General features: G+C 47.9%; 1 protein-coding gene and 1 long non-coding RNA gene across 3 annotated transcripts in view; one reads left to right on the top strand and one right to left on the bottom strand.

Annotated features, from left to right (window-relative positions):
- The window catches only part of Stk24 (serine/threonine kinase 24), a 93135-nt gene that overhangs the window by 57081 nt on the left and 19127 nt on the right, over positions 1-16927 (bottom strand). The window lies entirely within an intron of this gene.
- Positions 5962-14097, top strand: LOC141411433 (uncharacterized). Its single transcript, XR_012436164.1, has 3 exons — positions 5962-6330; positions 6429-6627; positions 13777-14097. It is a non-coding gene; the product is annotated as an uncharacterized lncRNA (long non-coding RNA).

Below are 16927 nucleotides of genomic sequence, written 5' to 3'. Positions count from 1 at the left end.
GTCAATAATACAGGAGCTGACAGTCACAGGTGACCCCTCCCACACAGGAGCCAGAGCACCCACTCCATTTTGAGACTGCACACAGAACAACATACTATCTCACAAACCCACTGACCAGCTTTGGAAAAATGAACAAAAGGCGCTGAACATGACACACACGGTGCAAAAAGGGTTACAAGGCTACCAAAAGGACAACAGGAGAAAAACTGTCACAGTACTTCGCATGCGCTAGAAGCCTACACCCAAGGGTTACAGGGACTTATAAAAAGCCACTGTGTTCAGAATGAAACCCAATTCACCTGCATTTCTACTTGAAGTTCTGCACTAGGCATTTCAACTGAGTGGCTGATACAGATGTCCTGGACTGGTTTTTCTAAGTGCCTATTTCCAGTCATGAAACCATGACTTCGATGTCTTTTTGAAACGGAACATTCTCAGGAAGCCCGAACATGTATTCCAGGCTCTGAACACACACCCCAAGACCCTGCATCTGTAACTTCCTCAAGTGAGGACTGTTTCTGCAGCTAGTGGACAGCCCTAAAATATCCTCTATTACTTTCAGATGTGTCAATTACTCTAGCAGCGCAACCTTCAAAGTCATCTGCTGGAGAATCCCAGGTGGGTATCTTGCGTCCCCCTCAGCCTGCACACCCCATCTCCCCCTCCGGCACACACAGCAGCCTGGAGTAAACGGCTGGGGAGCAGGGGGGAGGCACTTGTTTCCTTCTCGAGGGTAACGAAACAGAAATAAGTGCCCTTCCCTTTTCTCCTTCACTCCCTTCCCTTACCTCCTTTCCTCCAGGATGAGGTGGGGTGGCCCTCCTTTTCCTCAACGCCAATCCTAAAAGCGGGGCTTTGGAGTCCATCCTCCTCTCCTCCAGGATACAGCTTCAACCACAACCTTCTTCCCGCTCCCTCTTCCATCTATCCCCCTCTACTGGCTCTTTTGTCCTGGGCACCATGCCCAGGCTCCTCCCATTTCACACAAAACCACCCTGCTTGACCCCAGAAGCCCTCCTCCTTCACATGCTCCTTCATTCCTCTGAAGGTCCCTGACAGCCACACCTCTCCACCGCAGTCTGGCTCCGGCTGATTCTGGTCACCAGTGATGCAGGCCCTGTCTTTGAGCCTCATCAGCCAAGCCCTCCTCCCTTTTAACTTTCCAGTCCCTTGGTCTAAGTCCTACTCCAGTGCCCTTGTTCCAGAAGAATCTTTACACACAAGACTCTACCGAGGCTGACACCCTTAATCTAGGTATCCCCCAGATTCCGTCCCAGACCTCCTGATCTTTCTTCCTTCTTGTGGGTCAGGCCAGACAGTTCCAGGGTTTGGGGCAGAGTTTTCCAAAGATCGTTAGAATCACTTGAGACACTCAGCATTTACACTGGGGGGGTGGGGGTGGGGGTGGAGTTTGCACATAACCCATATTTTAAAACACTCCAGTTGATTCTGGGGAACAGGTACTTTTAAGCAATACAACTCTTCATTATTGCATAAATACAACTTTCACACTGCCCACTCCTGTCCTGTCTTGGGAGTTCAAACACATCTCAAGCCCAACGTGTACTAACAGAATGTGACACTTCCCCTGTTGAAGGGACTGTCCTCCCATATTCTGTTACACTGTCTCCATTGCTAGGCTAAGCCAGAGGAGTCCGGGGAACACGTCTCCTCACCTCCACACCCATATGCATGAGTACCAGGAATGGCATGAACCCAAAGGTCAATAAATGTCCCCAAGTGCTAAGAAAACCCTAGACTTAGACACAGCAGGACCCAGGTTAGATATCACCCATCCTAGCCCAGAGAGACAGACCCCGAAAGGGTCTGGGGACAACACCCCTTGCTGACAAGGGTCCGATGTCCTAAGATGGAAGAGAGTCAACCAGCACATTAACTCCCAGGGGCAGCTTCTCAAATCCTGATGCTCACCAGAATCACCTGGCAGGCTTATTGGCACAGGCTGTCTGGCCCCACCAGAGAAGTTTCTGATGTAGGGTCCACAAATTAGAGACTTCCCCCAATGACACAGCTGCCACTGGTCCATGGACCACACTCAGAGAGGGTCTGCTCTGAACGAGGGGAGAAGCTGGCCTAAACAAAGAGAATGCTCTAAAGCATGGCTTGATTTAGCTAGCTCCTCCACTAAAGGGCCCATTCCTCACAAGCGAAACTCATGGTTCCTTTTGAGAGTGTAAAAAAAAAAAAAAAAAAAAAAGGCAGGGGGAGGGTGAATTCAAGTAGGATATGCTTTTGTAAATGCCACAATATACCCTGAGCCCAACAATAAAAAAAGAAAAAGAAAAACAGGCAACAAGGACCTACCTAAACCCTTACATGGTTGAAGAGGACAGTGTGGGAGATGTTAGTATTGTACCAAAGCATCCCACCTCCCAGGCCCACCCCTATGAACGTCATTTCCGCACTGCTCCCAGCCAGTGGGGAGACCCATACAGCTACACTCTGGACCCAGATGAGGTCATCCTAGGCCATCCAGCCTCGACCATGCCTGCCACCTGCTGACTGCATGACACCTACAGAATCATGAGAAATAAGTCACTAGGCCTGGACTGTTTGTTACCCAAGGAGAGAGTCAACCGATGATGGAGGCCAGGCACTGCCCTAACTCCATTGGAGTCCTGGCTCCATTCGAAGGCACTGGGACCATGCCCTGTGTCGGCAGCACCCTGTAAGCACAGAGCCTATTTTCCCACCATGGGTTGGCCTTGCAGTTTCTTGTGACATTGTATGGTTTCCAAAGTTAAGCCTTAAGGGGTCCTGCCGCTTTCTCTCCAGCCTTCTTGGAACACCTTCACCAACACAAAGAAGCCTGTTCTGAGCCACTGGAGAGACCACACAGAGAGATGCCCGGATGCCCCCTGTCCCTGTGGAGCCACAGAGAGGCCAGGGACCTTGGGGGGACAAGGAAGAGGTCCTACACACTGGAGAAGAGGTTCTCATTGTGATAAATTGCTTGTCATCCTTTTGCCTGGTCTAAGATAGTTAGAAAACAGCTGTTTTCTCTTTTGCTACCTTCCCACAAGATCCTTCCAGGGTCCATCACCTGTACACATTAGCAATGCATTGCCTCACATCTGCCCAAATGTGCAGCCAAAAACTGCTTGGCAAGAAGGAAGCCATCTGGGACCGGAGGTGTGGCTCCAGAGGCAAGTGCCTGCTTTGCAAGCTTGAGGCCTTGAGTTCAAACCCCAGTCCCACCAAAAAACAAAACAACAAAAAGAAGGAAGCCATCTATCTATGACTATGACAGCAAGCAGAGTTCCGATGTGCAGGTAGCCCAGCACTCTGGGCTCACATAAACCCACTACCATACTATCACCCACGGCCAGAAGTAAAGCAATGCCGAAGATGGATCTATTTCAAAAAGGAACCTCAAGACAGTACTGCCAGAATCTGTTCTCTGAGGCAAGCAGAGCTCCTTGAAAGAAAAGATGCCATTCGCCAACCACCTTGAAAATCTTTTCGGTATAAAAGTTCATCTCAGCTGAGCTTCAATCACAGCATCAAACTAGGAAGGCAGGCGGCCTCTCACCTGCCCAGACAGACCCCTGGCTGACTGAAAGCAGATCTCAGCTGGAGAAGGCCCAGCTGGCACTCAGGCGGGAGTGGAAGGATGGGAGGAGTGGAAAGATGGGGAGCTGTGAGGGGTCCAGGTTCATTCAAGCAGCTGTGCTAGGGGAGCCTCATCCCTCAGAGAAGCAACAATGACTACCCTGAGCAACTGTGGTGAACGAGCACATGGATGAGGTATGAATCTCACAGATAAGCTCCCTGAGCCACAAGCTGCCTCATAGCTATAGGCTGCTGTTTCCTCCTCTGAGGAGGAGCTCAGGAGATGAACAGACAATAACAAAAACAAAACATGGAGACCTATCTAGATTAACTACAACTACAAGTGGGGGTCTAGCACTCAGGGAAGCTGACCATCAAATGCTGGCTCCAGAAGGCACTTGCTATGGTTTGAATTCCTCTCCAAACCTCATGCTAAAATTTAATTGTCACTGCAACTAGCAGTCACCTCAGGAGTGGGATCCAGAGAAAAGAATGAGTTCGGCCTGCTTCTTCTTGTCTCAAGGACAAGTCTGTCCCTCCGGAATACTCACTTGCCCTTATAGCAACAGTATAGGCCTTACAGCCCAGGGGCCCCCTCAAAACGCTGGAGTCATGGACTTCCAACCTCCAGATCTGAGGGACTATGCCTTAAACGGGTGGTAAAGATTTTTGTGATTAGAGAAATCAGCACTTGCATATCTCAGTCCATTTTCTGTCATTATAACAAAATACCAGATTGGGTAAATAATGGAGAACATTCCCACTTGGGGAATTCAGGGAAATGATGTGTGCCTTTCCTGCTTCTGGTAGCTTTGTTATCTTTTTCTTCATCTTTTTCATCATGACAAACCCGGCCATGTGTCGCTATGCTTCAGTCAGCTAAATTCTTGACCTTCCTACATATTCAAAACTTGTCTTGAATTACAAGGTCTTATTTTTAATTACAACATTTAGGAGAGAACCAAGGCATTTACAATACTTAATCATATTAAGGTCAGAACCCTTACTAACTGACCAAAATAGGTAGAAGATGCATTTCCAGATCAAAAGGCCCAGGCATCAGAAAAAGAAATTTTAAAAATAAAAAGGCCCAGGCACAAGACTGGACTCTTGAGACGAACACTTCCAAGCTCATTTCCTGAGAACATCCACTTTGCTCAAGGATCTGGAAAAGCCACCTGAAAGTGCCCCGGTGAATCTGAACTTCACAGAAGTTCCTCACTCAGTATGTTGTGTAGAGTATTATTTCGGTGTGACAAGATACCCAAAGCCTGGGATCGCTACAGGAAATCGACAAATGTGTGCACAGCACACTGTGACATCACCATGCAGTACAGTGGGAGTGGGTCACCAGTACCCCTGACCTGCACACTGGATTAAAGCCCTCAGCCCCTTGGCACAAAACTATCCACCCTGGAGAGAAGAGGCCATGAATTCTCCAACAAGGATCTGTACCACTCAGGATGCCTAAGGGAAGGTCCATTTAAATTCAATTCAGATGCTAAGAATTAGAATGTAAGAAAAGTCTTAACTAGCCAAATTCTCATGTAAAATTTATGCTGCCCATAAATACATATTTCTTTTACTCCTAAATCTGTTTTTTGCACACACAAGAGGCCCTCTAATTTTTCAGTTATTCTGAATGGCTGACCGCTCATTGTGAAGCCTGACAAGCCTCCTTCTAGACAAACTAGTAATCAACTCTAAAAGGATGTTGATGCAAACGAACTTCTACAGCCCAGTTTTTATAGACTTGAAGTGATTGCCTCTTCCGGTGAATCTGGACACAGACAGCAGCGACGGTATGGAGCAACTTACTCCTAATGTGAGGGCTCACACCCAAGACACGAAATGAAAACGGCCAGTGAGCACCGGCCCTCCATGCCTGGGAGTCGTGTTCCACGTTCCCGCGAGCACATCCACATGCTGATGTGCGAATTCTGGAAACTACCCAGGGTTCTCGTTCATCGCCACTCCTAAGCCCCCACCGTCAAAGCTTCACAGAGCAAAAGAGAATTCAACTAAAAGCAATCTAAAACGGTAGCAGACAGGTTAAATAAACACTAATGTATCCATATAATGGAATATTGGGTTTTAGCCTTTAAAAATGTTTATAATGACACGGATCCAGGGAGTCTGCAGTGTGCAGGAAGTAAAAACCAACTGGCTAGGTTGAAATCCCTCCTCCACCCCCCCACCCCCGCCTACTCTGTGACCAACGGTGAGGTACTCAATGTCTCTCTCCCTCAGTTTTTGCACCCCTAAGATGGGGAAGACAGGAGTTTCCGCTCCGCTTAGTCACGAGGATTCAGTGGGGTAGCAGATGTAAAGCTTTTGGCTGAGAGCTTGGAAAACCAGAAAACGCTCGGCACATTCCCTGGTCCTCCCTCCAGGCTGATGGGAGGACAAAACAAGCCACCTCAGACAGACCCTCAGAATTCTGGTACCTTTGAAGGAAAATCCAAGTACGCAGTGTCCTGCCTCCTCTACAGGACTTACAAAGAGAAATCTCCTGGCCTTGCCCTTGAGGGCTCAGGCTTCTCCAACACTATACTTTGTATCCTTCAGAGAGCTCATTAAAATAGTTCTGTGATGACTTAAGTATTTTACATTTTTAAACGGGAATAGCTACTGCCATTTTCTTCTGACCATTTGTGGCAATGAAAAATGCATGTGGCGTGACTAACCAATTCCTCAGTTTCTCAGCTTCAAGTGTGGACTTTGCAGTCAAACCTCCCTGCACTACTCTGGATAGAGGTAAGCTTTTTTCCTGATTTCCCCGTAAAAGCAAAAAGAAACTGCCTGAGGTTGATGCAGTGTACTATCTGGTCCTTGTCACATCACTGCGCCTGCAGCAGCAACATCAGAGCACACTGGAGCTTGCTGGTCTGGACCAGGGAAGGTCAGTTAGTGGCAGACATGGCCTCTGCCCGGCCTCGCCTCCACAACGGCAAAAGGGGTGATGATGCTACAGAACTTGTTAGGATGCTCGCCTCTCCATGGCCCAGAAACAACCCAAAGCCAGCCAACCATGGACTGCAACCACAAGCCAAGGTAAGCCTCTTCCCCTTCTAATCTGTTTCTCTTGGGTATCTGTCACAGCCGTAAACACTGCCTCGCAGGCAGTCTCATGCCTAGCCCCAGGGGCGTGCTAAACACAAGTAGCTGACTAACTGAGCACCTCTAAAATAGAAACTTCTGTTGCCAAGTAAGTGTCTTTAGCAAATGGCCCAAGCAGCTCACATTTTCCCAATCTTCAACATTCTCTCAAAGAATGTGCTATAATAGGTGGCAGCAGTTAGCTCATCTCCCGAGCTTTGTCAAGTGCAGTACAAATGCCCGACAGTTTCCTTTTGTCAACTCACCTCCAGAGAAGAGTTTATTTCAACCCTGGACAGTCATGTAATCTAGAAGAAAAATTTAAAAAATTACTCTACAACATTTGCCGAAAAAGAAACAAAGAGATTTTAGACCCTATGAATTTCTACATCTAGGTCTAAACAACCAAACTAGGAGTCTTCTTAAAATGCTGTTCCTTAACTGTTTTTGTTGTTGCTTTTTTTTTTTGGTGGAACCAGGATTTGAACTCAGGGTCTCACACTTACTAGGCAGGCACTCTACCACTTGAGCCATAACAACAGTCTAAACTCTGTTTCTTAATTCTTAAGAGATCCTAGTACCACAGCACCTACTACCGTCAAATATGATAGTCAAGGTAGAAACTGTCTAAAACTAATAAAAAAAAATGTAAACTCAATTTTCAAAGACATTAAAAATGACATGGGTCACTGTGTTGCTCCTAGCCTCTGTGTCTGGTACACCCTCCCACAACTGCTCTGCTACCCTGGGGAGCCACAGTTTGAAGCTCTGGGAGGTTGCAGCAGAGGGGACAAGGCTCTGGGCACCAGGGCAACCTTCACCTGGAGCTGCACTCCGCCTTAGCAGGGAGGGAACAACAGGAACGTAGGCTCAGCTAGCCTGCTGAGCCAAAAGCTCCCAGACACTCTGCTGAGGCATCCACCTGCATCACATCACCCTTCAGCCACATGACACTTGATGGCACAGGGAACTGAGGAACCAAGGCTCCGGGCTTCAACTGGCCCACAGTCACAAATCTCAGGGCAAATCTCAGTCCAGAGTACTCTGCCACCTGAGTCCCAGATGGAGAACCTGTGCTACTCCTTAGGCTCACCAACGCACTTTTCTTCAACCAAAGGCTTCCTACCCTTGAAACGCTGACCAGGCCCAGAGACAAAACCAGAGCAGTTCTGCTGGGCAAGCACTTGATGAAAAATAGGCGATGCCTTCCAAATAAATGATATAGCTCACTGGGAAATGAATCTTGGCACGTGTGCTATTAAGACCAAACACAAACAACCCCAGCTACTTAAGCACTAAGGGCTGCTCCCTCGTGAAGGCAACGCAATGGCAGACCTCACTACGACCCCGTGAGGAAGGGGACCCGAGCCCCATGACACGACCGGGGAAACTGAGTCTTAACTAGTATTGTCAGAAAGAAGAACTCAATGTTAGCAGCACACAAAATAAGCATTAGTACCTCCTGTTGAGCAGTGAGTAAGTTCAGCTTCCTTTATCCAGCACAGTGCCTGCCACTGCTGTCACTTGTGTCAGTAGCAAGGTGGCCCAGAGACTTGAGTGTGGGGCCAAACCTGCCAGCCTTAGCAGAGGTGGCAGGCAGAAACAGAATGACTCGCACCCAGGTACAGGACACAACCCAGGAAGGGGCGAGCAGGCAGGCAGGCAGGAATTGCCACTCTCCTCGGTGGGGAATCTGACCAGACAAGAGGCACAGCATTCAGAGTCTTTGGCCCAGTGCATCTCCACTGCCTGGAATGACAGGGACTGCTGCCTGCCCGTGACACCAGCTCTGATGAGGAGGTCCTCGGTTTCCTCTTCTATAAATGGGGTAATAAGGTAGCACACCACAGAACACTGGGAAGAGGAAAAGAGTTACCAACCCACAGAGGGATCAGGTGCCTGGCTGCCAGAGTTAACCTGCGTTACCATTCATCTGTGGGCCGGTCAGCCAACCCCAGCTCTGTGACTTCACAAGGAGCCTCCAGCTCAACAGAGTGGGCTGCAGAAAGAACAGCCCACACCGTCAGTGGAGCCTGGCTCTGCCATTCATCCTACGAGCTGGCCCAAGCAGCGTCTGCAAAGCTCTGTCTGTAAAACACTGACCTCACGGTCAGCAGGTCGGTTCCGACCCACTGTCAGGAAGCACGACACAAAGGACCGCACGGCGTTCACTTCAGCTTCAGCTCTACAGCTGACTTACTCAGCTACTGTGCCGCATCTGAGTCATGCAGCACCTGAAATAACGAAGGCAAAAATGGCGGACACGTGGCTCAAGTGGTAGTGCCCTGAGAAGAAAGAGAGAAAGTGAGAGAGATAGAGAGAGAACACTGTGTATATGAAAGAGGCCAGTCACAAGTGATCACATACTATATGATCCAATTTCTATGAAAAGTCCAGAAATGGGCTGGTAGAGCGGCTCAAGTGGTCAAACTCCTGCCTAGCAAACGTGAGACCCTGAGTTCAAAGCCCAGTATCACCAAAGGAAAAAAAGAAAAACACCCTTCCTGGAGGTCAAGCAGGCAGAGGGAGGGGAAACGAGGCAGGCCATGGCCATGGGAGGGTAACAGTGGGTTTATCTTGTACTATGCTGTTTAGCTACACGTTCAAATATTAACGTTGTGTTTGGTCAGAATAACTCAAAAGATTCAGACCCCATAACTCTCAAATTGAAGACCCAAAAATACAGCCCAGCAAGAACAGGTGTACTTGTGGAGACGCAGCAATCAGACAGTTGCAATGGGAATGGGGCCTGGCTGCAACCGCCCTTGGCCTAAAAAAGTCACCAAAAGGCAGAAGAGGGAGGGCAGGCCACAGGGCTGCCCTGGCTAAGAAAACACCAAGGATGCACTTCTAAAAAATTCTTCTCTCCCCAACTGCCCTGGGGAACTGTTTCTTTCCCAAAAAAGAGAACTAAGCATTTGAAAGGCAAACAAATGAAGAATGCAACCAGTTTGCTCCCCCTGAATATCACGGGAAATACGCATATAGTTAACTGTAGCTCTCACAATTACTCAGGTACAGAAACTCACCTTTATTCAGGTCAGATTTTTAAAAACTCAACCCTCCAGAAAGACAAAGCTTTAAGAAAGGGGGGGGGGGGAAGGCCTCCAGGAACAAAAATAAGTATCACGAGCCCCTGAGAGCACATGCTCTACACTGCACAAAGGGGACCTCAGTCCCTCTCAGAATGTTCACACACTCCACTGAAGACGAGAACACCAAGCTCATAGTACACATCCCAAGAAGTGACCCTGTCTGCCCAGCAGAGAGAAAAACCCAGTGCCTGAAGGCCTGCCACCAGAGGCCTCTGCTGCAGCACGTCCTCTATTCCAGAGGAGCCCCCAGGATATCACTGCACCATACCAGACACAGGACACCTAGCCAACTAGGAAAGCCAGGAGATGATGGCCATCCCCACAGAGTGACATCCAAAAACACTGCTGAACCATTAATAGAGCGGCCCAGGCAAGCACATAAGGAAGAATCACCAGCACCCCTGCCCAGCCTGGCCCCCAGAGCCCACCCAGCCATGTCCAAAAAGCTATCCTCACCTTCCACAACCTCAGGGAGCCCAGCTCTAGCGGTTCCACCAGCTCTGTGGGGAAGACACACAACAAACAGCCAATCACCAGGGAAATTTTCAGTTTGGTACCCATACCAGAGAGAGAAATGCCTTGTAACTTCCTAGAAGGAAGATGGTTAACTGAACCATCTGACAGCGAACCGATGCACAGACATTACACAGTGCTATCCTTGCCTTCACAGATGCTTCAGAAACTGAACCTGGCAGTTTAGATCCAATTTAAATGTTCGTGGAAACATGAGGCAAGTGTTTTGAAAATGTCTCTGAGCTGGACTTAATTTTTCATGTAGACAAGGTTCACAACTTTCCTGCAGAAATGGTGCTGGAGGAATGGTTCCGTGGACCAACATGGATGAGACTGCCATAGATGTTGAAGCACAAAGTAAATGGAACCAATCTGAGGCAGTGAGCGAGGCCACCAGCCTGTGACACATCACTGTAACAAGCATGGCTCTTCTAGAGAGCCCAAGAAATGCCAACAGTGGTGACACTGGCATGGAAGTGCCAACCCTGTCCCCTTTAACTAAAACATTTTAGAAGCCCCTCCCAGGCAAAATGGAAGGAGAAAAGTCAGCCAAGTTCATATGCAGGTGTTTACCAATGTAGAGGAGAGTGTTAACTTTTGCTCTTGGATCTAAGCCAAGATACTTTGTAGAAGCTGTGAGGTCAGTATGAAGTTCAATGTTGGTTTTCTGCTCAATTTTTAAAGAAACTGAGTAGTTAAGCATGCGTTTTTTCTTTCCTAAACTGCACTATCCATAAGCTACTATGTCTTTTATTTATTATGTTCAACCCAAAACGTTGGTGTTTTGTATGGATCACAGTGCCTTAACTCTGCCATGTGTTACAACTATTAATGAACCAAGCACATATCAGAGGAAAACACTATGATCTTTTCCTCTGTTTAAATAAATTCCAGGGAACTGGACTCCTAACCCTAACCTTTCTGTCTGCCCAGTAACTATTTTTTTTCCTTTCTCCTTTTATTTTGTTTTTCATTTACTTACATATGTATACATTGTTTGTGCTACCTCTCCCACCCCCCAATAACCACTTTAGCAGTAAGGGTTTTAAAATAACCCTCTGACTCAACAAAGTAAATAAAAGTATATTTTATGACTGCTTCAAAAACAAGCCAGGCATGGTGGTACACACCTGTAATCCCAGCTACTCAGGAAGCAGAGGTAGGAAGATCACAGTCTAAGGTGCAGGAAAAGCGCAAGACCCTATCTGTAAAACAAAATTTAAAAAAAAAAAGGCTGGAGGCTGGAATTTTGGCTCTAGCAAGTACTAGGAGTTCAATCCCCTCAAAAAACATTTCTAAAACACAATCTGTTCGTGACACAAAGGGCTCTGGAGCCTACCCCACAGTTTCTCCTTAAACTTTTCTCCTTTCCAATGGTTCCTGGTTCTATGAAAGCCGTGGGGGAGGTAACCAGTGCTGAAAAACAAGGTGAGGCTGGGTCGTCAGACCAGAGAGCGGGGTTGGGGGGTGGGGTCTGGTGCCAAAGGAAAATGGCAGATCAGGGTTCCTTCCATGACAGAGACGTGACAGTGACACATGGTAATCCACCAGCAGTGAGATCTGGGGTCAGCCAACACTACTGAAGGGAGCTGTAAAGCAGCTGCCATCAAAACAGCCACCCAGGGCTGGGGCATGAAGCTCAAGTGGTAGAGTGTCTGTCTAGCAAGCGCAAAGCCAGAGCGCAAAGCCCAGTAACTTAAAAAAAAAAAGGCAGACATGACTTGGGGAAGGTTTTAAATGTACTCTTGGATGAAACCATTTGGTACTCAAGGTCGGTTACAAGACACCTGCAATGCATTAACCTAAATCGAGCTGGACAAGAACGAAGCTAAAAGCAGGAACATCCTTCTGCATCGTATTTATTAAGCACCCCGAACTGCGTTACGCCAGGCACCGTGATTACCGTATTACTTCTGAACAACGCTCTCCCACGAACACCAGCAAGCAAAATGAAAATACTAAAAACTAACGTTTAAAAAGCCAAAACACTTCAAAGTTTCAAGAAAGAGTTTTATCAAATCCATTAAATTTTTCTCTGCAGCTAAGGAGACACAAGTTCAAAGAACTGGGAATTTCTTAAGAAGCAAATATAATCCAATATTATTTGTAAAGTAGGTTTCACTGGAGAAGGCCAGGAGATCAGAAGTAACAGCTGGTGAAACAGTTCCATTTGCAATGGCACACAAGACAGTCACTGTGGCAAGGAGGAGAGGCTGGCGGGGCCCTGTGTGTCCCCACCATCCACATGGGCACCAGGCTAGGACAGCCACGAGACATGAGAACCTGCTGCAGAAGGCAGTGTCCTCCTGGCCCTTAGCCTCAAGGGCCTGCGTCCCTTTTAGCTGTAACATGAGTAATTCATTTTAAACGCCTTCTTTATATTTTTGGTTTTCCTTTTCTTAGAAGGTGAAATCAAATCATTCAAAAAGCTTAAACTTTAGATGGTATTGCCACAGGAGACAATTTTGTCCAGACTACAACAAAGAAGGGCTTCTTTAGTCCTCTGGCCAGTTCAAGCACTTGTCACCACCACCAGACAGCCTGCCTGTCCTACTTGCTCTCTGTTCAACCCACCCAAGATAAGCACACCACTTTATCTTCCCAATGTCACCCGCACTGCGCTTTATCCCCAAGTGCAGCAGGGCAACCTCCATCATGGCAAGTCAAATCCCCATTCCATCTTCTAAAAAGGTGTTGAGAACCAAGCAGCAGGCTCAAAAGAGCCACAGTGAATCCTCTCAGCTACAAACAGACAGAACACACTAACTCCTCCTGTTTGTCCTGAGGACCCCGTGGGAGTCTGAAGCCCTTAATGTCTCAGTTCTCTCTTTCCATACCTAGTGATTTAAAGTACAACTTTTATATTAAAGTTTTAGTGACAAAAAGTAGGCTGTTTGCAGTAAGCCATCTTTCCAGTATGTGTCCTAAGACACAGACTCATGTGCTGGCACGCCATGGGTGGAGACGCTCAGCTTGGGAAGCAGAATCTAGTAGTAAGCCCAGCTTTCTCTGCAAGCTCCCAGTGTACTCAGCATCAGCCACTGGCCTTGGCCTTGTTATGGATGCCTTCTGATCCACAGAACCAAGTGAAGAGTGCACAACCGCTGTTACCTTCTCCAAGCCAGTAACACAGCCTCAATTGCCCACCAATTCCACACTCCGATGTGCTGCTAAACCACATGGCAGATGAGGCCACTTCCGGGGTCTGGCTCCCTGAGAGCTCGACTGAAGGAGACCTGACCCCAGTGCGCAAACCCGCTAGAGAGCCTGCAGATACCAAGGGCGCCTATGGCCCCATGGAAGCACGTGGTTCAGACCCCCTCCAGTTATCTGCCCCTCCAGACTATTTACTCATCTGCAGGAAACAGAAAAATGCCCATATAAAAGTATTTTTCTAGAATAAAATATGAAAAATGCTTTTTAAACTGGTAATGAAAAATGTTCCCACTCTGGTTTGACCTGAAGCCTTAGCTGCATTTTTCTTCTGTTCTCTCAGCCAAAACATGCAGAAGAGCAGACTCACGGTGACTGGAACGCACAAAGTAAGCTTCCACTGTAGCTGGACAGGGGAAATGAGCCACGCAAGTGACAAGGAGCTGCCCACGTCTAGGGTTTGCCCTGCACATGTACCTGACCACGCATACACTGCTGTTCTCCCTCATATCATCTTTCTCTATAAAAGATGAATAAACTACCCTATCTACAATATGGCCTACCTCGAGAATGCACAGGGGTCTCTTCGCTAAGCCCCTAAGTAATAACAGAGAAACCCCCAATCATTACCCTGGGGTAGAACCATGCTCATCATCCAGGGGCCTCATATAACCAGGTGCTGCTGATGCAAACCCTACTGGTGACCCTGGTGAGATTTCCAGGTAATACACACTGCAGGACTCGGGTTCCAATAAGGGAATTTTTTTTCCTCCAGCCATTTGAACTAGCTGCAGCTAATCAATCACCAACTGAGCCAACAGAACTTCCTCCACTGGCCTAATCCTACTGTCTTAGCCTGTCCCAGATGCTGGAAGAAAATACCATAACTAGGTAACTTACAAACAACAAACTTAGCGCTCACAGTTCTGAAGGCCGTGAAGTCATAATGAGGCCCTGGCGGAGGTGGTGTGCAGGAGGGCCTGCCTCGGGGCATCTCGTAGCAGTGTCTTGAGGGTGAAGGGGCAAAGGTCCCATCCATGAGGTCTCTACCCTCATCTCATCACCTCCAAAGGCCCCAATTCTTAACAATGTCACACTGGGGATTAAGCCTCAATACACGAACAGGGGTGTGGGGGGTGATCACACAAATTCAGACCACAGCATGACTGGCCTTTTTTTGCCACCTGACTTCTTGGTGTAACTTAGAACAGGAGATTGCATCTTGCATCTCTTGGATGTAACAATCGTAGCTTTGGTGCAGGACTCTCAATTCCTCAGGCAGGTCATCCAGCACACACAGTGAACGCATTAGTACAGCTTACTTGCGGTGGCTGGGTGGCTGGAGTCGTGATGCTGCAGCTTCCCTGACAGCAAAACTCAGTATTTTATAAACTTGCATCCTAGTTCATGAACCATCGCTGACACTGCGGGTCACGCACAGCTCAGAAACCCCTCGCAGAAGGTAAAAGGCTTCCTGTTTGAAGTAGGAGAAGCTGCTGTTCTACTTTTCCTTTCCTTCTCCAAACACAAAGCACCAGTAAGCACCACTGACCCCGGCTGTGCTTCCTGACGCACTGGCCTGCCATGGAAGCCCAGGATCACAGCCAGCCTTCGCCCAGGAAGGGGAGCTTTGGTTCAAAGTGACAGTGTTCATCTCCATGTAATTTTGCATAAACTCTCCTGTTTAGTTCCACAGGCCCACATTAAGTATGCAAAATAAAATTAAGCCATTTAAACACACAGCCTACTGTTTCAGGTACATTCAACACAATACTTCACCAACAATCAGAAAAACAGCCTTTCCCATCAGTTTCTGAATTACATTCATTGATCAGCTTTTGGGGTGCTGGAGTTTGAACTCAGGGCCTTGGCTTGAGCACTGAACCACTTGAGCCACATCTTCCAGCCCTTTTTTCCTGACTTTATTTTTCAAATAGGGTCTTCCACTTTTTACCCAGGGCAAGTCTCAGACCAAAATCCTCCTACCACTACATCCTAGCTGGGATTATAGAAATGTACAACCATACCCAGCTTGCTTTTTGAGAAAGGGTCTTGCTAACTTTTGCCTGGACTGGCCTCGAACCTTAATCCTCCCATATCTACCGCCACTTTAGCTGGGATACCAGGTGTACCACCACACAGGCTCAATTAATCAACTTCTAACTTAAGATGGAGAGTAAGTTCAACTTTAAAAGCCTACATATATATCTAATGTGATCAGCCTATAAAAAAACAGAGACCTACTTCTGTTCCCCATCTATCCTTGTTATCTATCCCTTCAACAAAGAGATAAGCTGAGAGGCCACCAAGCCCACTTTAGGGGCGACGTAAATTACTCAGTCCACAAAGGAGACAGCACATCATGAGAGACCTCCAACATACTGCACTTCCTTCTTTGAACCCTTCTTCTCAAGCTAAATCTAACACCTTGTCTTTGCCGTTACCTTGGGGAGGGGAAGGAAAGAAAACATGACCCTTCTCATCTGTGCCAGTCACCCAAACTACAGAACCCCCACCTTGGAGGCCCCTGCCCTACTGGCACCAGCAAGAACTGCTGGCCACATGCTCCACAGCCACCACCTCTGGTGTCCACTGTGCCTTGCCCTGTCCCCCACACTGCCAGCTGGATGTCTACGCAGAGCGGGGACACAGGTGCAGAAAGGACGCAGAATGACTCGGGCATGTCCCCAGGCTCTAGCATGGTGCGCTACACAGACCCGCCAGTCAACAAATCCTCATGGGTCAAAGGACTGTCATGTCTCAGCTGGAGTATGATGAGCTATTAGGTACTGGTAGATACTGGGTTGCCTTGGTTAGAGGTTAGTGACATTTCTGGTGGAACTGCTATCAAGAAAGGAAAAAGGGTCACATGGCCTTCTAAGCCTCCCCTCAGTTCTAAATGTGATCCTTAGCATCTAAGGAAACCACCTAGCCCCTGCCCTCAATGTAGTTCCGTGGGAAACAAAATCACACACTTCCATTAGCTCCCCCTCAGTCCAGACATCTAGTTTTCACTTGGCCTCAGACGGCTGAGGGAACGATCACCAAGAAGAACCGTGCAGAACTTCCCATTAGATTCGTCCTTGTTGGGCCAGGGTGGCTGCTGATGGCACCCCGAGAACCCCAAAGCACCCAGCTTTCTTTATGGCAGGCTGGGCCGGGAGTCCAGGCTCTCTACACTAGGACAAACTTCTGTTCACAAACTAAAGAAGCCAATGAGGAAAAAAATGGTTTATAAAGAAAAATACTCTAGTACACCCAGAATGACCTGCTTTAATGTAACGCTGAATTTCGGGACAGTGCAACTGTCTGTAGGATGCTACAATGGTGGACACATGTCACAATGCATTTGCCCACGGAATGTGCGCCATTAAGAGTGAGCCCTGGGATGGGATGGGGTGTCGTCAGGGGTGGAGCATGTGCCTAGCATGTGTGAGGCCTGGGATCCACGCCAGCGCCACAGAAAAAGTGAGCCGTCATGTCAAGCTGGACCT

The sequence above is a fragment of the Castor canadensis genome, chromosome 10 (genome assembly GCF_047511655.1).
Source record: "Castor canadensis chromosome 10, mCasCan1.hap1v2, whole genome shotgun sequence".
NCBI classification, from domain to species: Eukaryota; Metazoa; Chordata; class Mammalia; order Rodentia; family Castoridae; genus Castor; species Castor canadensis.
This window is presented reverse-complemented; position numbering and strand designations above follow the sequence as displayed.